The sequence below is a fragment of the Caretta caretta genome, chromosome 3 (genome assembly GCF_965140235.1).
Source record: "Caretta caretta isolate rCarCar2 chromosome 3, rCarCar1.hap1, whole genome shotgun sequence".
NCBI lineage: Eukaryota > Metazoa > Chordata > Testudines > Cheloniidae > Caretta > Caretta caretta.
Window position 1 is genome coordinate 125,221,287 of NC_134208.1, and position 23,622 is coordinate 125,244,908.

Below are 23,622 nucleotides of genomic sequence, written 5' to 3' on the forward strand. Positions count from 1 at the left end.
CTGGCCCAGCCACAGCTGTGCCACAAGTCTTTGATTGCAGGGCAGATATACCCTTAGATGTTAAGGGAAAGAAGAGCATTTAACCCAGGGCTAATGCTCTCCCAACCAAAGTACTTTGGCAGCTGCTGTGGTTTGGTTCTCTTTAAGGCATCACAGATGTAGTCATTCTACCCAGAGGATGTAGTGAAGATTGGGCTTTTTCCCCTCTGGCTTAGTTGATTTACTTTTATACATCATTCCTGCAGCTCCTACTTTTTGTTAGAAAAGAAAATGAGACTGGATGAAAGACCCCAGCCTGCAAAGGCTGCTGGTGTCAAAGCACCAACTTCTGTGAGGTCACTTGCTCACCACCTTTTGTTCAGTGGGCTGTTGTCAAGGCACAGGACTCTGTAAAGGTTCTGCCTCACCTCCTCTTGTTTTCAGGGTTGACATTAAGTCATGGGCCTTTAAATTGACCATCTCAAGGGGCTTCTTTTTTTGTTCCTTGTCCCCATATGTGAGACAATCAGAACCCTTGATGAGCAGCAGTAAAAGACTGTTTCTGCCTGGTTTTGCACAAGGAATCTTTCATATATTAGGCATGGTAACTGCTACTCTAGAGAAACTGGGCAATTGAGCTTGCTCAGGCCCCCTGGGACTTCTTGGTTGTATTAGATTAACCTGGGGGGAAAGAAACAAGAAAGCTAAGTTGATGAAAGAACAGAAATGGGGATCACACATCTCAATGGCTGGGTAGTGGAAGAGGAAAATCTACTTGCCAATTGTCAAAAAATGAATTTTTCTGTTCCGTGAAGTTGAAGCAAAAGCCATAGTGTGTCTGCCTGATTATGGACTGAGGGGCATTCACATGAGGCAAATGCAAATGTATGCTAGAGAAACTTGGGCTGACCACCATCTCTCAGACATGAAAGTTCATTCTTGTCTGAGGTTTAAACTTGCTGCTGCTTGGGATTTTTCCTGACCTGCCCATTCCCCCTCTATCGCCTTCTAGCCTCTATCCCTCACCAAAACATCAAGAGTAGGAAAAACCCACACAGGCACCTTGTTGCCTGCACACTCTTTGTTCTGCACTTGCAAGCACCAAGAGTGGAAAATAGGCAGGTGGAAGCTGCTGTAGTGATCCATATGAAGCTCTATGCTGTGTGGCAATATGCTGAACTGTAGCTATCTGAGGAAAGAGCAGGGCTCTTTTTGGCATTCTTCCCCAAAGAGCGTGCCTTTACTTAGCACTGGTGGCCCAGTGATGGCAAGCGAGAATTCTCTTGCCTTGTTTCCTCCTCAGCATGGCAGGTTAATGTGCTTGGAATCTACCAAGGATGATCTTTGAAGCCTGGAATGTGTTGAGGTTTTCAAGATTTCCAGAGGAAAGCTTCAAATGTTCTTGTCAAGTTTTTCGCTGGCCTTTCTCCTTCCATTTCCCCATCTGTTGTTTCCATGGTTTTGGCTCAGGCTTGGGGCAAAAAGACTGGCAGCTCTTTAAACCAAACCAAACGCCTTTCTAGCTCTATCTTTGAACCGCATGAATGTGCTCTGTGTTGAGCTGCTATGCCTTCTTTCTTTCTTTGCAGACGGAGTTCGGAGGAGTCTGAGTTGCCTTGGATAAAATTTGTGTTTTAGATTGATTGAGTACCCTCCGCTCACTTCCTCATCTGTCATGACATTTGGAACTGCAGGTCAAGAAATCTTGGTCCTTCTGGTTTCCGGCTCTCCCAGCTGCTGGTTCCACCACCCAGTTCAACAACTGGAGTTCTGACACTCCCCAGCTCTCACTGCCCTATAGCTGCCTTGCTCCACTCAGTTCCTGCTTCGTCTCAGAAGCTTCTGCTATGGTGGCCCAGGTTAGGAGACCCCTCCCAGTCCTCCTTCCCCTTTCCTCCCCATACAAACATGGTGCCCCCCACCCCCCCGGTAGTTAGTTCTGAACTCCCACCCCTTGCCTTGGGGTGAAGAAACCTCCTCTTGCCATTGGGGAGGCAGGCATTCATCCAGAAATCACTTGAACACCACCCTGTCACTAATAAACAGGCACTTTTATCAGCAAACAAACAGTCCCAGTGCTTCTGCAACATCAGTCCCTTAGTCAAAGCTCCAGGTGCCTCCTTCCCTTTGGCCTCTCACTGATTCCTGCATGCCCTACAGTACAGGCTCCTAGTGGCCATGCAGTCAGGTTGCTCCCTCGGCCTTCCCCGAGCTCAGCCTTTCAGCCTGCTGTGTCCCTGCAGTCCTTACTTGAATGGCACTGCCATCCTCCAATAGGAGGAGAGAGAGCAGCAGGAAGCAGGGTAGAATTTCTTCCCAGATCCCTAGCCAAATAGGCCCCTGGGGCCATTTGGACTAGCCCTTTCGTGCTGCTGATTGTGGAGTGGTGACTCCATATGAAGAAGCCTGTTGGCTGTAGCAGTAGCCCCAGGACCCCTCACCTTCTTGGTAGCTCTCTGGTCTGGCCATGCTGTGAAGGACCTGGATCTCGCTCCTGGATGAGGCAGAAGGTGGCTGAGCTGATCCCTCATCTGCTGTGGATCACATTCTTTGGAACTATCAGCCTTTGTTTCCTGGTTAAATGGGGTCTGGCCCCAATGTCACGTGTCTGCAGCCTGGTAGCAGAACCAAATTGGGCGGTAAGTAAACAAACAAAAAAGTGTATCTGTCTGTCTCTCTTTGTATACTCACGCACACACACACATACTCTCTCTCTCTCTCTCTCTCTCTCTCTCACGCACGTGTTCACTCACTCTCAAGAAAATTATTTTACTGCTCAGAAGCCTCCTGGATTTTTAGACTGCAGTAATAAACTGACATAGCTCTAGTGAAGTCAGTGGAGCAATATTGATTCACACCAGCTGACGGTCTAATCTGTAGATTATATTACGAAAATTTTAAGTACTGAATTTTACTTAACTAAAGGAACTTGGTTATATGAAGTATACAATGTTTCCTTAAGTCTGTAGATCATTTTAGAATGCATCTGTGCTAGGCAAAATAAGAACATAAGAACGACCATATAGGGTCAGACCGTCTACCCAAGTGTTCTGTCTTCCAACAGTGGCCAGTGCCAGATGCTTTAGAGGGAATGAACAGAACAGGGCAATTATCAAGTGATCCCTCCCCTGTCGTCCAGTCTCAGCATCTAGCAATCAGAATTTGAGACACCCAGAGCTTAGGGTTGCATCGCTGATCATCCTGGCTAAAAGTCATTGATCAACCTATTCTCCATGAACGTATCTATTTCTTTTTTGAACTGTTATTGTTGTGGACTTCACAACATCCTCTGGCAAAGAGTTCCACAGGTTGACTGTGCACTGTGTGAAGAAATATTTGCTTCCATTTGTTTTAAACCTGCTGCCTATTAATTTCATTGGGTGACCCCTAGTTCTTGTGTTATGAGAAGGAGTTAATAACACTTTCTTATTTACTTTCTTCACACCAGTCATGATTTTACAGACCTCTATTATATCCCCCCTTAGTCGTCTCTTTTCCAAGATGAAAAGTCTTATTAACCTCTTGCATATGGAAGCTGTTCCATACCCCTAATAATTTTGTTGTCCTTTTCTTTAACTTTTCCAGTTCCAATATATTTTTTCTGAAATGGGACCACCACATCTGCATGCAGTATTCAAGATGTGGGCATACCATGGATATATAGAGAGGCAATATGATATTTTCTGTCTTATTGTCTATCCCTTTCCTAATGATTCCCAACATTCTGTTTGCTTTTTTGACTGCTGCACATTTTGTGGGTCTTTTCAGAGAACTATCCACAATGGCTCCAGATCTCTTTCTCGAGTGGTAACAGCTAATTTAGACCCCCCCCTCACTTTATATGTATAGTTGACCTTATGTTTTCCAATGTGCATTACTTTGCATTTATCAACATTGAATCTGATCTGTCATTTTGTTGCCCAGTCACCGAGTTTTGTGAGAGGTCTCTGTCTTGCAAATGGTTGCTGCCAAACATAGCGCTTACTATCACGAGTAGTCCTGTTGAAGTTAATAGGACCAGCTATGGCAGCAATGCACTTAATAATAATTGTTTGCAGGATGACTGAGTCCTAAAATTCTATTGCAGTACTGTTAAAAGAAAAGAAATCTGAAATATCTTGTAATTGGAATAAAGGAGGGGGGGTGGAAGAGGAGACAGAGAATTGTATATTTGTTCCTAAGTGTCACAAATAACTATTAAAATCTAACAAAGAGGATAGACTATAGGAATCCTAAATATAAATAGTGATTCTATGTACCTAGTGAGTTTATGTAAAATCACTGACCTTGATCTGAGGATAGACCTCTTTAACACAATCAATACAGGTGCAATCTGATAAGAACATTCTACTGTTTTATTAAAGTGCATCTAATTCAAAACTCAATAACTCTCACAAATCCTTAATCAGAGAAGACATCCTGGGAGGTATTTAGGTGAGTGATCTTATAATTCTTGCTCTCTCCTTGTTAGGATGGCTTTTTACAGATATACATGTCTGTTTCCTCTTTGCTGTATCTGCAATAATTCTCTCCCTTTATCTGCATGGTTTTGTTGACTGTAATGCGTTTAGCAAGCTTTTCTTTATTTAGAGAGGCTGAGTCAAGTATCAGTCTTTGCTCACCTCATCCCCCAGCACGGCCAAGCTTGTAAAGGGCAGATCTATTTTCCTTAATGGCATACCGGGGCCTACAGACTCATGCACAGTATATGAGCATTGCTCTGGAGGAGGGACTCCATTCACACTTCCCTTCTCACCCAGGGTGATCAGGGCTTAATAAAAATAATCTCTCCAGGTGCCGCATTATGTGACGGTTTAAATAAAATGAAAGCAGAAAGCAATTATTGTGTTTCCGGAAATGATTTTAAATCAAAATGATACATATTGAATAAGACAAAATAAGCACAAGGTGGAGAGCTCCCCTGCACTGTTTACTCTGAGGTAATTATTATCCTTTCCAGGTTATCCTCAGCATGCTCCACGATAATGTAAAAGAAATTGCCATTTGGAACAGTTGAACTGAGTGTTGATTTATAGTCACCGACGTTCACATAAGGCAGATTGAGGGCATTAGGTCTTTGGTTTAAGTGCAAACAACTGCACAGAGTTAGCTATATGCATGGCTCACGGCTTTAGCCCATACAGCACTCCCGGCTTTTGGGTATAGATCATATTTTTTAAAAAATCTAATAGGTTTTCAGATTTAACCTCAAACTATAGGCTATGCACAGTCACAGAGACTCAGGCAGCTCCATGGTCACTATCGCAGCTTTAGGACGGCTGTAGCCTCCACAACAGTTGTGCCCACGCCGGGTGTTTGGCCAGTAGGTTCCCTCCCCCCCCCGCCACACACACTACAGCGGTAATTGGGTAAAATTCGATGACCTGTGTTATACAGGAGGTCAGATTAGATGATCTAATGGTCCCTTCTGGTCTTAAACTCCATAAATCTGTGAATCCTCTGCGACGATTATCGATTTGCAAATAAAAATGGATTAGGATAATTTAGCAATAGAGGCCCTGAATCTGATATTACTGGTGTAACTTCATTGTGCTAAGATCATAAATGAGGTTGCAGCCAGGTCCAATATAAAAAGTATAAAACCCTGTAAGTAAATTCTTCTCATTGTCACCATCTTCTTCATACTGGTCGTGGATTGTTCCTCACCTAGCAGGTCTGAATGGTGCTTATGGCAATCCAGTACTGTGCAACCCAGTCTTCAGTGGAAAAAATATGTTATCCTTACAGATCTCAAAGCACTCAAATTTGAATCACTGAGGTGTAATTTAAAAACAGCCCCTTCTGGGGTGGAACAGAGCAACTGTTTAGCAGTACCCCTGGTCCTACACAACAGTTTAGGGTAGGATGGGGAAAGCACCATTTTCAAATTGCAATAGACTGAAAGATGGTTGGGAAGGGAGAACAGCATTCCAGATGGTTTATTTTGTCCACAACTACATACGACAAAAAGAAAAGGAGGACTTGTGGCACCTTAGAGACTAACCAATTTATTTGAGCATAAGCTTTCGTGAGCTACAGCTCACTTCATCGGATGCATTCAGTGGAAAATACAGTGCGGAGATTTATATACATAGAGAACATGAAACAATGGGTGTTACCATACACTCTCGTTACAGTGTGTATGGTAACACCCATTGTTTCATGTTCTCTATGTATATAAATCTCTCCACTGTATTTTCCACTGCATGCATCCAATGAAGTGAGCTGTAGTTCACGAAAGCTTATGCTCAAATAAGTTTGTTAGTCTCTAAGGTGCCACAAGTACTCCTTTTCTTTTTGCGAATACAGACTAACACGGCTGCTCCTCTAAAATCTACATAAGACAGTTTTATATTAATCTAATACAGCCATGGTCTGTGAACAAGTTCTGCGCTTATGCCAGAGTGGTTTAGCTCTAAAGAATTCCCACCCTGGCTGGAAAATAAGGATACTAGAGATCTAATTAAAAATGGGAGTTTGAGATACACAACAAGACTTTAAACTCCTCTGGCATTTAATGGAATTTGCTGTGGTGCTAAAATAGTATTTCACCCCCCCTCTCCCCCTGTCATTTTGACATGAAAAACATTAGAGAATATTTGATTTTACTGTGGAACAAATTAGAGTAATAACGAGTCTTTGAGAGAAAAAATCTGCACAACTGGTACAATCGCATTTAAAATGTGCCTGTTAAAATAGAGCACATACATGAGGAAATGGCTGTTACTTAATCAACAGATTTTTAATTTATGAGCTGTGGGCCCTTTCAGTGTTGTGTTTGACAATTCTTTTTAACATTAGCTATCTAAACCCCACTCCTATTGTGTGCACTATCAGCCTATATATGTTATGGGTGTGAGGAACATGTGAACAGTTGGACTGCAACTCCTGTTAGACAATCAAGAATTCAAGGTGGTTCCAGAGCTCATTGGGCAGATAACTTCCCCCTATATTTGCTGTTTGACAGGACGGCGGATTGGTGATCTCCATACCACCTGGCAACTAACTACTTTGTTTTTAAGATCTGCTAGATTTTTTAATTTACAAGGCTGAGTTCATTTAATTTCATAGACTCATTCATTGCTAATGGCTAAATTCTGCCCCAGATTGCATGAAGGCCCTAAATTGATTGGCCCTAAAATATTTATTTGATGATTAGATTTGTAATGTACCCATTGCTCAGATGCGTGTTGTTACTCCATCAGTATTATAAATAAGAGAGATGCTCTGTTGCATGCTTTTAATTCAAGCCTAGATGAGAACAGCTGATGAGAAAATGGCAAGAACTAGTGGTCTCAGCACTAGACTGAAAGCCAGGAACTCCCACATTCCAGTTCTGACCATGACTCTTTCTGTGACCTTGGGCAAGTCATTTAACTTGTCTGCTTCCATTCCTCTGCTTGTAAAATAGAAAGAATCATACGTATCTCGCAGGAGCGTTGTGAGATTCAGTTTGTGGGACAGATTCAGTGACAATAGGGCCTGCTCCAGCTCCCACTGAAATCAATGGAAAAACTCTCAATGACATCAGTGGGGTAGAATCAGACCCGTAATGCTGGGAGGTGTGCATTACACTTCCTTGCACCACCAAGCCCTTTTTGCTACAAGGAAGCTTCACTGTGAGGGAATGGAGGTGGTTTCTCTCTGGCTACAGCAGCTTTAGTTAATGGCCAAAACTTCATAAGTGCCCTACCAGGGAAGTCTGCTGAAGGAATGGATTGAATCAGTGCACTCCTGCTCCTCAGGCCACAGCCCTTTTTTAGGTAGCCCTGAAGACTTTTTGGACTGTGCTGGTCCTTATATCTCTCCCCCCCACTCCAGTGCAAGTTAGGCAGTGGCCCTTTCTGCAGCTATAAACTCCCCCTCATCAGACTTTCTTATTCTTTGGTCCTCCACTAGTATTTACCTTCATAAAACCCAAGGGTGAATTTGTCCCAGCCTTTGTAAAGCACTATAGAAGTCTTAAGCACTATTGTTATTTGTCACCTGCTGATTGTGGATGATAATTATGGAAGGTTCTACTTAAGGAAAAAAGTTCAATGAGATTTTGATCAGTTGTAAACAGTCACAACAAATCATATATGCAGTGTTGTTGTAGCCATGTTCGTCCAAGGATATCAGAGAGACAAGGTGGGTGAGGTAATATCTTTTATTGGACCAACTTGTGGTGGTGAGAGAGACAAGTTTCGAGTTTACACAGAGCTCTTCTTCAGAACTCTTTGTAAGCTCAAAAGCTCATCTCTCTCACCACCAGAAGTTGGTCCAATAAAAGATATTACCTCACTCACCTTATCTCTCGAACAAATCATATGGTCCTTTAAAGTCTGAAATAAGTATGTAATTATGGGTCTTTTTTGTGAATTGGGTCACTTTACATTAAACAGGAATATATGTAAGACAAGTGCAGCAGGTCCTTTTAAGAAAAATCATACCTCCCTGCCCCAGAATGAGAGTGGGAGATATGCCATTTTATTTGGCTAATCAGTGACATATTAATATAAACTAATAAACTGCAAATGTTTGAGCAGTGAACACCAAATGAGAGGGCTTGTTTCATGGCTTGTTCATGGCTGGGATGGCTTGTTTTTATAAAAGCATCTAAAAATAAAAATCAAGAAGTGTGTGTGTGCGTGCACTTGCATTTTCCAGTAGTGTTTTATATAAGTATACTACTCTGACTAATTAAACACAGAAATTCAGGCTGTGAACATCTGACAAATTTTTCTGCACTAAACAAGCCTATCATTTAAAAGTCCCATATAAAATCATTATGACTGATACAGTCAATGGCCTTGTGTTTAAATAGATTTCGGTTTGGAATGTGGGTCACTGTGGTGTAGGCTCGCAGGCTTACATGGCATGCAAATGGCAGGCAAAAGAAAACAGTAAATGTGAGCTGCCAGGAGATCTTATAAAGAATTTGCAGAAAATCTTACTCATAAATAGAATGGGGAAGGCAGACACCTTAGTGCAACCTTTGATTATATAGTCACGGTTAGCAGCTGTTCCAGCCAAAAATGCAGGAAGCATTTAATGTAATCTTTCTGTGTAATGTAATCAGACTGTGTCTGAGGGATATCTTAGAATACTCTGATAGTCAACGATTAAGTGTGGTCAAGGACAGTCAAATTGTTTTATTGCACATAACTAGGCTTGGCAGAATTCAATTTTTTAAAATTATTTGGATGGATAATATCGATGTTTATTTGTAAACTTTTTTATTTTTATCAAATTAAATTTTCACAGTTGTGTGAAATTATGAGGGGTCAAGATCACAGATACAAAATATACAGAGTAAATATCTTTAAATCAAACTCTAATAAATTCACAGCCAGCATTTTTCTTACTTTGCCTATCTATACATTTCTATTATCGTCACTGGAAATATTTGTTGTCAGTTTGTATGTGTACTGTGAAATCGATGTTTACTGACATTTACCAATACAAATTTAATCCTTCCAAGCCTAGACATAACTCGGCGAAGACCAAGGAAAATGTATGTGAACTTAATGGCTCAAAGCTTTTATTACTTACCCAACAGGTGATTTTTAAAATGTACTTGCTTGCCTTTCTGTCAAATGCAAAGAGAAATAGGTGGCTTTAAATATTATTAGTTGGAAACAGCAAGAGAAAGAACAGCAGTCCTCTGATGTCAGCCTGCAAATTGGTCTAAAGAGGACCTGAAGGCAAACAGAGAGACTTCTAGAAATCCCAGGAGTGCTGTAAAAGATGAGACTAGGAATAGTGTCATTTCATGTAGGACAGCATTCAAATTATGTGACAAATCTATGCAAAGGATAATAACCACACTGTTGAAGAATGCAAATCTGCCCTTTAAGAATATGTGCCTTCCAGTGGGGTCTCAGGAGAAATCCATCTTAGATAACCAAGAGCTGAGGATGCTGCAGATCCCCTGCCTGACTTGTTTAATCTCTCTCTAGTAGAGAAGTCCACAGGAATGACTAAGGAGATTGAGGGATTTGGAAGATGAGCGCACTTGATTTGGGACAGAATTAGTGGGCACTTCTGAAATATGTTTTCTGTCTAAGGGATGGAAGCAGTTTCCAGAACCATCATCTGTTCATCAATCAAAGGGAAGCTAGGATTACATTTTCTATTTCAATTACAGAGTCCAGGGTGTAATGAAAGTGAGCTGAAGCTCTAGCAAGGAATTTTAGTTTCTGTTACAATTCTGCTGACAGAAAAGTGTCCAAGCCCTGGTCTACACTAGGACTTTAGATCGAATTTAGCAGCGTTAAATCGATTTAAACCTGCACCCGTCCACACAATGAAGCCCTTTATTTCGACTTAAAGGGCTCTTAAAATCGATTTCCTTACTCCACCCCTGACAAGTGGATTAGCGCTTAAATCGACCTTGCCGGCTCGAATTTGGGGTACTGTGGACACAATTCGATGGTATTGGCCTCCGGGAGCTATCCCAGAGTGCTCCATTCTGACCGCTCTGGACAGCGCTCTCAACTCAGATGCACTGGCCAGGTAGACAGGAAAAGAACCGCGAACTTTTGAATCTCATTTCCTGTTTGGCCAGCGTGGCAAGCTGCAGGTGACCATGCAGAGCTCATCAGCAGAGGTGACCATGATGGAGTCCCAGAATCGCAAAAGAGCTCCAGCATGGACTGAACGGGAGGTACGGGATCTGATCGCTGTTTGGGGAGAGGAATCCGTGCTATCAGAACTCCGTTCCAGTTTTCGAAATGCCAAAACCTTTCTGAAAATCTCCCAGGGCATGAAGGACAGAGGCCATAACAGGGACCCGAAGCAGTGCCGCGTGAAACTGAAGGAGCTGAGGCAAGCCTACCAGAAAACCAGAGAGGCGAACGGCCGCTCTGGGTCAGAGCCCCAAACATGCCGCTTCTATGATGAGCTGCATGCCATTTTAGGGGGTTCAGCCACCACTACCCCAGCCGTGTTGTTTGACTCCTTCAATGGAGATGGAGGCAATACAGAAGTAGGTTTTGGGGACGAAGAAGATGATGAGGAGGAGGTTGTAGATAGCTCACAGCAAGCAAGCGGAGAAACCGGTTTTCCCGACAGCCAGGAACTGTTTCTCACCCTAGACCTGGAGCCAGTACCCCCCGAACCCACCCAAGGCTGCCTCCTGGACTCAGCAGGCGGAGAAGGGACCTCTGGTGAGTGTACCTTTTAAAATGCTATACATGGTTTAAAAGCAAGCATGTGAAAGGATTACTTTGCCCTGGCATTTGCGGTTCTGCCTTTGCAAAAGGTTTCTGGGGAGGGCAGCCTTATTTCGTCCTTCATGGTAGGACACTTTACCACTCCAGGCCAGCAACACGTACTGGGGAATCACTGTAGAACAAAGCATTGCAGTGTATGTTTGCTGGCATTCAACCAAAATCCGTTCACGCGGTGGGAGGAGGCAAAATGCGACCTTGTAACGAAAGCACATGTGCTATGTATGTAATGTTAACTTTCAAGGTTTACCCTGAAAGAGTGTAGCCACTGTTTTATAAAATGTGTCTTTTTAAATACCGCTGTCCCTTTTTTTTTCTCCACCAGCTGCATGTGTTTCAATGATCACAGGATCTTCTCCTTCCCAGAGGCTAGTGAAGCTTAGAAAGAAAAAAAAACGCACTCGCGATGAAATGTTCTCCGAGCTCATGCTGTCCTCCCACACTGACAGAGCACAGACGAATGCGTGGAGGCAAATAATGTCAGAGTGCAGGAAAGCACAAAATGACCGGGAGGAGAGGTGGAGGGCTGAAGAGAGTAAGTGGCGGGCTGAAGAGAGTAAGTGGCGGGCTGAAGACAGGGCTGAAGCTCAAAGGTGGCGGCAGCGTGATGAGAGGAGGCAGGATTCAATGCTGAGGCTGCTGCAGGACCAAACCAGTATGCTCCAGTGTATGGTTGAGCTGCAGCAAAGGCAGCTGGAGCACAGACTGCCACTGCAGCCCCTCTGTAACCAACCGCCCTCCTCCCCAAGTTCCATAGCCTCCACACCCAGACGCCCAAGAACACGGTGGGGAGGCCTCCGGCCAACCAGCCACTCCCCCACAGAGGATTGCCCAAAAAAAAGAAGGCTGTCATTCAATAAATTTTAAAGTTGTAAACTTTTAAAGTGCTGTGCTTAAAGTGCTGTGTGGCATTTTCCTTCCCTCCTCCACCACCCCTCCTGGGATACCTTGGTAGTCATCCCCCTGTTTGTGTGATGAATGAATAACGAATGCATGACTGTGAAGCAGCAATGACTTTATTGGCTCTGCAAGCAATGATTAAAGGGAGGAGGGGAGGGTGGTTAGCTTACAGGGAAGTAGAGTGAACCAAGGGGCGGGGGGGTTCATCAAGGAGAAACAAACAGAACTTTTACACCGTAGCCTGGCCAGTCATGAAACTGTTTTTCAAAGCTTCTCTGATGCGTACCGCGCCCTCCTGTGCTCTTCTAACCGCCCTGGTGTCTGGCTGCGCGTAACCAGCAGCCAGGCGATTTGCCTCAACCTCCCACCCCGCCATAAACGTCTCCCCCTTACTCTCACAGATATTGTGGAGCACACAGCAAGCAGTAATAACAGTGGGAATATTGGTTTCGCTGAGGTCTAAGCGAGTCAATAAACTGCGCCAGCGCGCCTTTAAACGTCCAAATGCACATTCTACCACCATTCTGCACTTGCTCAGCCTGTAGTTGAACAGCTCCTGACCACTGTCCAGGCTGCCTGTGTACGGCTTCATGAGCCATGGCATTAAGGGGTAGGCTGGGTCCCCAAGGATACATATAGGCATTTCAACATCCCCAACAGTTATTTTCTGGTCTGGGAATAAAGTCCCTTCCTGCAGCTTTTGAAACAGACCAGAGTTCCTGAAGATGCGAGCATCATGCACCTTTCCCGGCCATCCCACGTTAATGTTGGTGAAACGTCCCTTGTGATCCACCAGAGCTTGCAGCACTATTGAAAAGTACCCCTTGCGGTTTATGTACTCGGCGGCTTGGTGCTCCGGTGCCAAGATAGGGATATGGGTTCCATCTATAGCCCCACCACAGTTAGGGAATCCCATTGCAGCAAAGCCATCCACTATGACCTGCACATTTCCCAGGGTCACTACCCTTGATATCAGCAGATCTTTGATTGCGTGGGCTACTTGCATCACAGCAGCCCCCACAGTAGATTTGCCCACTCCAAATTGATTCCCAACTGACCGGTAGCTGTCTGGCGTTGCAAGCTTCCACAGGGCTATCGCCACTCGCTTCTCAACTGTGAGGGCTGCTCTCATCTTGGTATTCATGCGCTTCAGGACAGGGGAAAGCAAGTCACAAAGTTCCATGAAAGTGCCCTTACGCATGCGAAAGTTTCGTAGCCACTGGGAATCGTCCCAGACCTGCAACACTATGCGGTCCCACCAGTCTGTGCTTGTTTCCCGAGCCCAGAATCGGCGTTCCACAGCATGAACCTGCCCCATTAGCACCATGATGCATGCATTGGCAGGGCCCATGCTTTCAGAGAAATCTGTGTCCATGTCCTGATCACTCACGGGACCGCGCTGACGTCGCCTCCTCGCCCGGTATCGCGTTGCCAGGTTCTGGTGCTGCATATACTGCTGAATAATGCGTGTGGTGGTTAATGTGCTCCTAATTGCCAAAGTGAGCTGAGCGGGCTCCATGCTTGCCGTGGTATGGCGTCCGCACAGAAAAAAGGCGCGGAACGATTGTCTGCCGTTGCTCTGACGGAGGGAGGGGCGACTGACGACACGGCTTACAGGGTTGGCTTCAGGGAGCTAAAATCAACAAAGGGGGTGCCTGTACATCAAGGAGTATTTCAGGCAGGACTGCACGGAGGGTTCCAATAAGAAATGGTGCACCTAAGTTATCGTTGTTATTGGAACAAGGAGGTTAGCCTGGCCTCTGATTGATACATGGCTAGATTTACCTCGCTGCACCTTCTCTGTGAGTGACTGCAGTGTGACCTAGAGGAATGAGTCCCCTAGACAGGGGAGGAGGCAAATGAGTACAAAACAAATCTGGTCTATTTCTTGTTTTGACCCACTCCATCTATCTTTTACATCTTTGGCTGGCAGCAGACGGTGCAGAAGGACTGCATGCCATCCACATCTCATGGCTGCTTGGCAGAAGATGGTACAGTACGCCTGCTAGCCATCCCCATCTCTTGCCTGCCTGGCAGAAGATGGTGCAATACGACTGCTAGCAATCCTCATCTCTTGCCTGCCTGGCAGAAGATGGTACAGTACGACTGCTAGCAGTCCGTATCGCCTGCCTGCTCACCATAAGATGGTTCAATAGGACTGACTGCAGGACTAAAGAGAATGACCTGGTCAAGTCACTCCAAATTTAGTCCCTGCGCCCATGTCTGCCCAGGCGCTCCCAGCCGACGCGGCCAGGAGCACCTCGGACACGATGAGGACGACTACCAGTCGTATTGCACCGTCTGCTGCCAGAAGGCAAGGGGTTGCTGCTACTGTGCAGCAAAGCCGTACCGCGTCTGCCAGCACCCAGGAGACATAGGGTGACGGTTACCTGAGCGGGCTCCATGCTTGCTGTGGTATGGCGTCTGCACAGGTAACTCAGGAAAAAAGGCGCGAAATGATTGTCTGCCCTTGCTTTCACGGAGGGAGGGAGGGAACGGGGGCCTGACGACACGTACCCAGAACCACCCGCGACAATGTTTTAGCCCCATCAGAGCGCTCCATTGTGACTGCTCTGGACAGCACTCTCAGATGCCCGATTGTTTGCCATTGCTCTGACGCTGGGAGGGGCGCTTACAGGGTTGGCTTCAGGGAGCTAAAATCAACAAAGGGGGTGGCTTTACATCAAGGAGTATTTCAGGCAGGACTTCACAGAGGGTTCCAATAAGAAATGGTGCACCTAAGTTATTGTCCTTATTGGAGCAAGAAGGTTAGCCTGGCCTCTGATTGATACATGGCTAGATTTACCTCGCTGCACCTTGACTGCAGTGTGATCTAGAAGAATGAGTCCCCTAGACAGGGGAGGGGGGGGAAGCAAATGAGTACAAAACAAATCTGGTCTATTTCTTGTTTTGACCCACTCCATCTATCTTTTACATCTTTGGCTGGCAGCAGACGGACTGCATGCCATCCACATCTCATGACTGCTCGGCAGAAGATGGTACAGCACGACTGCTAGCAGTCCGTATCGCCTGCCCGCTCACCATAAGACGGTTCAATAGGACTGACTGCAGGACTAAAGAGAATGACCTGGTCAAGTCACTCCAAATTTAGTCCCTGTGCCCATGTCTGCCCAGGCGCTCCTGATCGACCTCACAGAGGCGACCAGGAGCACCTCAGACATGACGATGACGGCTACCAGTCGTACTGTACCGTCTGCTGCCACAAGGCAAGGGGTTGCTGCTACTGTGTAGCAATGCCGTACCGCGTCTGCCAGCACCCAGGAGACATAGGGTGACGGTTACCTGAGCGGGCTCCATGCTTGCCATGGTATGGCGTCTGCACAGGTAACTCAGGAAAAAAGGCGCGAAATGATTGTCTGCCCTTGCTTTCACGGGGGGAGGGAGGGAACGGGAGGCTGACGATATGTACCCAGAACCACCCGCGACAATGTTTTAGCCCCATCAGGCATTGGGATCTCAACCCAGAATTCCAATGGGCAGCGGAGACTGCGGGAACTGTGGGATAGCTACCCACAGTGCAACGCTCCGGAAGTCGACGCTTGCCTCGGTACTGTGGAAGCGCTCCGCCGAGTTAATGCACTTAATGCACTTAGAGCATTTACTGTGGGGACACACACACTCGAATTTATAAAACCGATTTCTAAAAAACCGACTTCTATAAATTCGACCTTATTCCGTAGTGTAGACATACCCCTAGAATAATAATATATTGAGTTTAGATGCTGCATTCCAAAGGATCGCAAAGCACGTTACAGATGGTCTATTGTATATACAGGGTAGCACATCACCGCTGCTGACATACAGTCACCTCTGGAGTGGCCCACAGCAGTTGTTTGGCAACACTCCATGAGAGTAAAAGAAAGAAAGTGAAAAAGAATATTAGGTCCATTTGAAACCGCGGGGAAATGTCAGTGGACAGAATGTATCCATCGAAACTGGAATTTGACCAGGACACTGTAGCTAACACATTACTCTTGTGAAAGTGCCATGCAATCTGTAATGACCAGAAATAGTCAGGACCCTGATTTTTACTCTCCTTGGAAAGACCTCCAACATTACAGTGCATCAAAAGAAGAGCTTTAGCACGGGCTCAGTACTGACTGAGAGGAAAGAGTGCCACCTACTGAAGCATCAGCACCACACCTTGCAGCAATTTGGGTTTTCTCTGAAGGTCTCCTATTGAAACACTGGCCATTCCCAATCCTGTTTAGCTTGTGAAATGTGACAAGATTATCTTCCAGGATGGAACGGCTGTGAGTTAATCATAAACAGGACTTACATGAAGGTGACCGCTGACTTTAGAATGAAAGCAAATGCAGAGAGTAAATCAACTGATTTCCGCCAGTAAGATTTGCCCTGTAGTGAATCTGAGGCCTTTTATAGCTGGGAGCAGACCGGAACAATGAAGTGCAATTTTTACTCAGATTAATTTTTGCTAGATTATCTCAGGATCTGATCATGATCTTGATTTCTTTCTTGTGGACCTCATAGATTTGCTCTGTACAGTTAAAGTTCTTTGAGGGGTTTAGGATTAGAGCAGGATTGAAATACGGTAGAGAACTCTGTAATGATACATTAGAAGCTTAGCCAGATAACCTAAATGGATGGAAAAAATGTGGGAGTGTGATTTAGTTGGAGATTAATCCATTGCACCTTGGAAAGGTGTGGAAAATTCTAACTGTTTAGAAAGATGCCCTCTCAGGAGGGATCTTTTAGAGGGGAAAAACACATTTCCTAACCCCCCCCCCCCCAGAAAACCAGTTTTCTGGGGGAGGGGAATCTCATGCACTGCCATTCCAGCCTCTTCTTTGCAGAAATAGTTGAGGCAATCTGGGGGGAGGGATAGCTCAGTGGTTTGAGCATTGGCCTGCTAAACCCAGGGTTGTGAGTTCAATCCTTGAGGGGGCCATTTGGGATCTGGGGCAAAAATTGAGGATTGGTCCTGCTTTGAGCAGGGGGTTGGACTAGATGACCTTCTGAGGTCCCTTCCAACCCTGATATTCTATGAAATCTCCCCTGCCATTTTTGGAGAACACATCCAGGACCAAAGAGTGAGATGATTTGCCTATGCCTAGACATAGATGGATGTAGCTGGTAGTCCAAAGAGAGGTGGGGGTTACCTCTCTGATGGGGAAAAAAAACCCCAACAACAAAAAGGTCCTGCAGTGATTGGATCTAGGATAGCTATAAAAAAGGAAAGTTAACTGTTCCCACAGAAGGCCATTTGACCTGAAATGGCAAAAATCTGAGGTTTGGGGATTGCTTTTAATCTAGGGCACAAGGGTGAATGAACCCCGCAGGGGTTATGGTAAAATGGGTGTTATTAAAATCCCTCCCTAAATACCCAAATGAGCCTGCAAAAAATTACCAGGAAGTGTATTACAGCCACCTGCTAATCTGGTTGCTCTCCATCTGTTCTCTAAACAGGGGGTAGTGGAAGAACAGGAACATCATGGATTAAGCAGGCTCCTCCTCCAAGAGGTATTATTACCCAGGGAAGTTGGAAGTCAGAGAAAGCTGGAATTTGGATTTCACCCAAGGGATTTCTCTTGTGCTGTCTGTAGGAAACCTTTGCAAAACAGCCTCTACCTTTTCCTGTATTTCCTTTGGCTGAAACCAGCCTTATTCTTCTGCATGGACTCCAGCTGAAGAAAGGTCATTTTGTCGACATACAGACAGGCTTGGGGATCTTTTACTTTGCTTAGAGCTGGGATGAGGAAAGCCTTTTACTATGCATTTTGACTAGCAGGCTTTGGAGGAAAATGATGTTTTGTATCACTGCTTAGTGGTTGAAAAGACCTATTCAGGCTTCATTGTGGGGGTGGGTGAGCCTCTTGGTGTTACCCCAATATAAGGCACAATAGGTACTCGGTTTGCAGTTTCACTATTTCTAGATGCTGGTTATTTACAATCGTCTTAAATTCAGGCCCTCGCACCATCCCCACCAAAGGAACAGGTCCAACCACATTCTCAGGGGAATGTTGTCTCTTGTGGACTCTGTGGGGTTCAGGAAGGCTCATGTGTCTGCTCATTTGGGCATTCACTTCTAGACTGTCCTGTCTCACAGCACTGTGTGCATCCTCCCTGTTAGAAGAAGTACAGGGTTCCCTCTTTAAAAAGGTGGTGTGCTGCACCCTCTGAGGATGATCACACTTTTGCAGGTATTCAGCACCTTCCTGGCATTAAACCGTCACCTGATGTGACGTTGGTTCTTTCCCAGTGACAGTGTAAAGGGCAGGCAGCACGTGAAAGAGTTGCTGTGAGGTGGCCGAGGGAGAATGAGAGCTCAATTGACTCTGTGTCTCAGTGCTTTTCTGTGTGAAGATTAAGGCTCCAACCGTGTTAACCATCTTCTCTGGAAAAGTCCGAAAAAGGCTGTCGGAGTGCAGTACTTTTATCAGATTATCTCTTTTCTTTTAGAGGTCACAATAGTTCTTAGAGGTTAAGAGAGAGACAGAAGCCTCATTAATTTTGGAATGTCAAGTGAACTCAATAAAGCACCATGGAGATTTTTTTCCATAGGAACCTGAAAAGTTGCTTGAGGGATGTGAAATCGAGGGAAAGTGTCCTGCTTAGGGGTCTCTGTGCTAATAAGATACAGTGGCAAACTTCCCCAGTCTGCCTCTAGACAATTCAGGAGTGTGTTCCATTCATGACCTTCTCAGCAAGGTTGGTTCTAAACTGGAACCTGAGGCATTTTAAAGAAAAGCTCATGGTCTTTAAGAGATGGAGGATTAAAAGAAGAGACAGGGGTTTCTTCTGAGTCCTGCACTCATGGAGATGTTTGATCAAAGGGCCACAGCTACGAGTCTTTACATTATCTGGACAGATGTTCCTGAAGAAAGGTTTCAGTAACTCTGAAGGAATCTGAAATGGAGCCAGAAGGACTTTGCTGGAACTAGACGAAAGGATTGTTGTTAGGCAACAACTAGTGGTCTTGGGTGATCTTGTTTGTTTAAAACTCAATAAACAGATTTACAGCTTGGACTTTGGTTCAAAGTTAAACAAAAAATAGAAATATAAGAAAGCAGTTAAAGAGGCAAGGTTAAACCTGTGATTTTCAAATCAAAACCCTTGTTAAACTGGCCTCTTCAAGTGTCCTTGAACACTTCTTTGCTTTGGGTTTTCTTGATGATCTCAGATGGGTTTCTCCTGAGTGCACATAAAAAGTCACATTGTTTCTTGTAGATTCTTCTAGTCTGAGACTTGGATCTTTACCCAAGCTCTATTCTGGAATCAGGTTTGTTATTATCATATCAATATATATCTGAACTGAGCTCAGTGCAGGGATGGAGGGGCTGCTGTCGGGAAGCTGGTTATGGCTCATTGATTCTCAGACAGCATAGCCTCAGTGTGAGTTAAAACAGCGTCAGGGCTGCTCTAAGCTATGTCACTGGAGATCATTTGTCCATGGAGGATCAATAGCTGCGCTCTGCCTCAACCCCACCCTTTCCTCCTGCAGGAGCTAACTCTCCTGGCTTTCCAGCAGGGGAGTTCTCCATTGGTGTGTTGCAGCCAGAATCCATCTCCTTTGTGTTTTTTGTTCAGTACAAAGGGAGCCAAGGGTAATGCAAGATCTAGCCCTTTTGGTTTTCTTTTCAATGTGCATGCCTCTACCTGATGTGAGTAAGGGCAGTCCAGACAAAGTGCTAAGGATCCCCACTGTTGTCCGTTCCCTTTGTTTTCTCTACTGCCTAATCAGGTGGCTGCCAAATGCACCTTTCTTCTACTGTTCCACTAGACCAGCAATTGACAAACATGACAATAAGGTAGCAATTGTTTTGTGAATAGTGATAGGGATCTAGATGGAGACCACCAGAATCAAAGCATCAGTGATATAAACTGGGCCTTCAGAGCGGAGAGGCAAGTGCAATAGCCCACTGCTTCACCCCTGATTATTACACCATCACCTTGGTTCCCTGCTGCTCTGCTGATTGGGTGCAATTGACGACTGTGGAGAAGGCCAGTGCAAGGCCTATGCGCTACATATGTTCCAATTAAGCCCTCAAAATAGGGCTAAAGTAGGACTTATGTGGCGCATAGGCCTTGTGCTAGCTTTTTGCACAAGGGTGAATTTCATCCATGGGAACTGTGTTGGTGCTTTCTATGAAGGGCTGCTTCTGAGTGCTAGGTATGTGAAGAAATCTACTGTCCAGACATTGGTTATGGCAGAGCAGAGCTCACTGGAAACTGCTTAATCTATTATTAAGGTAGTCAGGGTGGGCCTACTAAATTCAGGGAGACTTGGGTGAGTTTATTCCTGGAAAGAAGAGAGCGGTAGGATGTCTCTCCAAGCTGTTTACTTGGCTGGTTCTGTCTTGTCCCACTGTTGATGTGTGCATTTGTAGTACCAGTTATTTGCATACACTCCTCTTTTGAGCTCCACAACTCACAGGGATCAGAACTGCCAAATGCAGCAGTGATTAGATTAGCTGGTTCGGTAGGAAATTCAGCATCAAACAAGGACTAGGGTGTGTGTACTTGAGAGACTGGGGTGCATATTGGTCCTGTTGTCAGACTTAATTTCTGCAAGGAGCCAATTCTTGGAATAACATTTCATAATCTCTGGTTTCTAAATAGCCAGTTTTCCCAGGCCAAATTATTCTGTCCAAGGTGTTTTATTTTTCTTTGCACATACTGTAGAATGGTGTGAAAATAAGGGGGGGGGGGTGAAGGAGTGTTAAAATGACTGTTAAAATTCAGAAATGTAGGAGAATAAAGAGAAAAACATAACCTTCTCCCCCTTCCAAAAATCATCACAGAAGAATAATAATGTTTTTCATTTCCGCAGCACCTTTCATCTGAGACTCTCAAAGCACTTTGCAAACATGGATCAAGCTTTGCAAGTGTCAAGCTTCAGATTGGCAATAAGGCATAAGCTGTTAACACTAGGGGTAAGTAACCACTGGAACAATTTACAAAGGGTCGCGTGGGATTCTCCATCACTGACAATTTTAAAATCAAGATTGGATCTTTTTATAAAAGATATACTCTAGGAATTATTTTGGGGAAGTTCTATGGCCTGTGTTATTCAGGAGATCAGACTAGATGATCAAAATGCTCCCTTCTGGCCTTGGAATCTGTGAATCTATGAACACTTAAGTGATTTGGGGGAGGGGCATTTTACAGATGAGGGACATTGAGGCAGAAAGAGGCTTAATGACTTCCCCAAAATCAGGCAATCCCCGTCCACAAAAAAACAAAACAAAACAAAAACAGTGGCAAAAGAAGGCATAGACCCCCAAGAGTCCTAGCTCCTTATCTACTACCCTAATCATTATACACAGTATATTTTCACTGCACTACAAAAATAGGAATACAAGAAACCAAAAAAAGCCAAAGGAAACACATTTCCTGTAGAGGTGTGAAAAGGATATGTTTGGTCTGATAATCTTGAACACATTTCTTTTGAAAGCATAATTTATTAAAATAAGCACATGTAATTCTGCAATTATAAATACAATATGTGCATTAAACACATTAGTTAAGAAGTTATGCTTTTAAAACTGCAAATCACTAACCAAGTGCATTTTACAATGTTTTAATGAGCACTTTTTCATATGGTATTAATATCCATTAGCTATGTTAATACAACTAATGCTAATAATGTACAAAGCCATTATTTTGCTACAAAGTCAATAATGGTTGGTAGTGATTCCTAGACTGAACTGCCTGAGAGGGTTTATATTGTGTTTAGTGCAGTGGTAAAAGTACCAGTGAATTTCTCTCTCTCTTAACTAAATTCTGGCTGCTTCCACGGAGGGTAATTATCTGGGTTGGGTGGATGTCTGTGGGGTGATTTTGGAGGGGTTTTATGAATCAACACAGGCGCTGGGTAGAAATATCACACAGATGCCCTTCTGTCTTCCATAAAGCAACATATAGGGATATAGGGACATTTACCCTGTTTTCTATTGCTTGCTGACTAATGTTGTACTCATTATTTCCTTGCACTTGCCTGTCTGTCTGTATCCATCTGTTGTCTCTTGTCTTATATTTAGATTGTAAGCTCTTTGGGACAAGGACTGTCTTTTTGTTCCATTTGTACAGCACCTACCACAGTAGAGTCCTGCTACAGGACTGGGGCTCATAGATGCTATGATTTAAAAAATAATTAATAAAAAGAACTAACCATCTTCATAGGTACACTATGGGTACCTGCCCTCTCCTTTGCACAGGTATAAATTTCACTGTTATGAGATAAGCAGAGGTAGGCCTGACCTGCAAAGTCTGGATTCAAACTTGCCCAGCGTACATGGTGGATGGGCTCTGAGATGGATTCAATGCCAAACTGAAGTCAATGGAAAAACTCCCAATGACTTCCATGGGCTTTGTATCAGTCCCTTGCTTTGAGCTTATCTTTAAATATAACTTAGATATATTTTATCTAAATGGATTTTATTGGCTAGATCCTCTCTTTGAAACAACTATGATTGTTATTTTGCCGGATAATCTGATGAAATGTAATAGTTGTTTAGTTAGTGGATGGAATGAGGAGTGATTATTGGGAGAAATTCTACTTGAACTTGTAATACAATTTGCAGCTACATTATACTGCTTGCTTTAGGAAAACATTTATAAGCTGATTTGCAAGTAAAATATTTTATTATACTAATATTTGGAACATTTTATGCTACTGGTAAAATTCTTGCATGATTTTAGAGACCATTCTTGCATTTTTAAAATTAACCATATATCTTGTAAATCAACAGAGAGAAGAAACCACAGTGGTTGGCTCAAATATTAAGCATACAGATTTTAATAATTGCATGTTCCTGTTTAATTTTTAATTTACTTAACCACAGCATTTATTCTAACTTAAGACAACAATGTGCCTGTAAAATGCAATTATTTGCAACTTTTCTCATTTTTGTACAATATACATATACTCCATTCCCCATATAGTTTGTTTCACGTTCTCTAGCTTCTCACAATGTTCTGGCTTTTGGAAATACCCTGCTGTAGGCTGCAAAAGTGAACTTTTAGCCAATGTGTTTAGGAAAAGAATCAGGCTTATTGTGGCATGATTCATTGTCATTAGATCCATAAGATTGATGCGTGCAGTAGAAGCTGTTCCAAGGACCTCATCCATCTCTGGTTCTACCTCTTCAGCTTCTGGCTCTAGAACTATTTTCTTCATCATAAACCAACATATACCCATTGCTTATGTAAGGTTTTGCTTTCAGTAAAACCGGTGAATGGGAGCCATGCTGGGAAGGCCAAGATGGAAATCTCCAATCCACCTACCCTACCGTAGGAAGAGGTTTGGGCCAAAACCAGAATTACTAGTTTTTATTCTTAAAGCCTGAGGAAACCATAGCCAACCGAAAACCATACCAATAATAGCAGCCCATGCTGCATTCCCCTAAGACTGAGTGGGCAAGAATCATAAAGTGTGGGGTGACCCCAAATGACAAGGACATGAAGCAATTTAGTGTCTATCAAGCTGCTTTTAAAAATTCTATTCTTGAGCTAGTGTTCCAGTCCATACTTGGTTCCCTCTGATGTA

The 23,622-nt window shown here is 44.1% G+C and overlaps 1 long non-coding RNA gene across 2 annotated transcripts in view; it reads left to right on the forward strand.

Moving 5' to 3' along the window:
* Window positions 1–23,622, forward strand: part of LOC125633977 (uncharacterized) — a 173,574-nt gene that overhangs the window by 125,885 nt on the left and 24,067 nt on the right. For both annotated transcript variants that reach the window (XR_007355750.2, XR_007355753.2), the window contains exons 3-4: window positions 1,569–2,618; window positions 20,905–21,007. This is a non-coding gene — a long non-coding RNA (uncharacterized LOC125633977). The remainder of the gene's footprint in view (window positions 1–1,568; window positions 2,619–20,904; window positions 21,008–23,622) is intronic.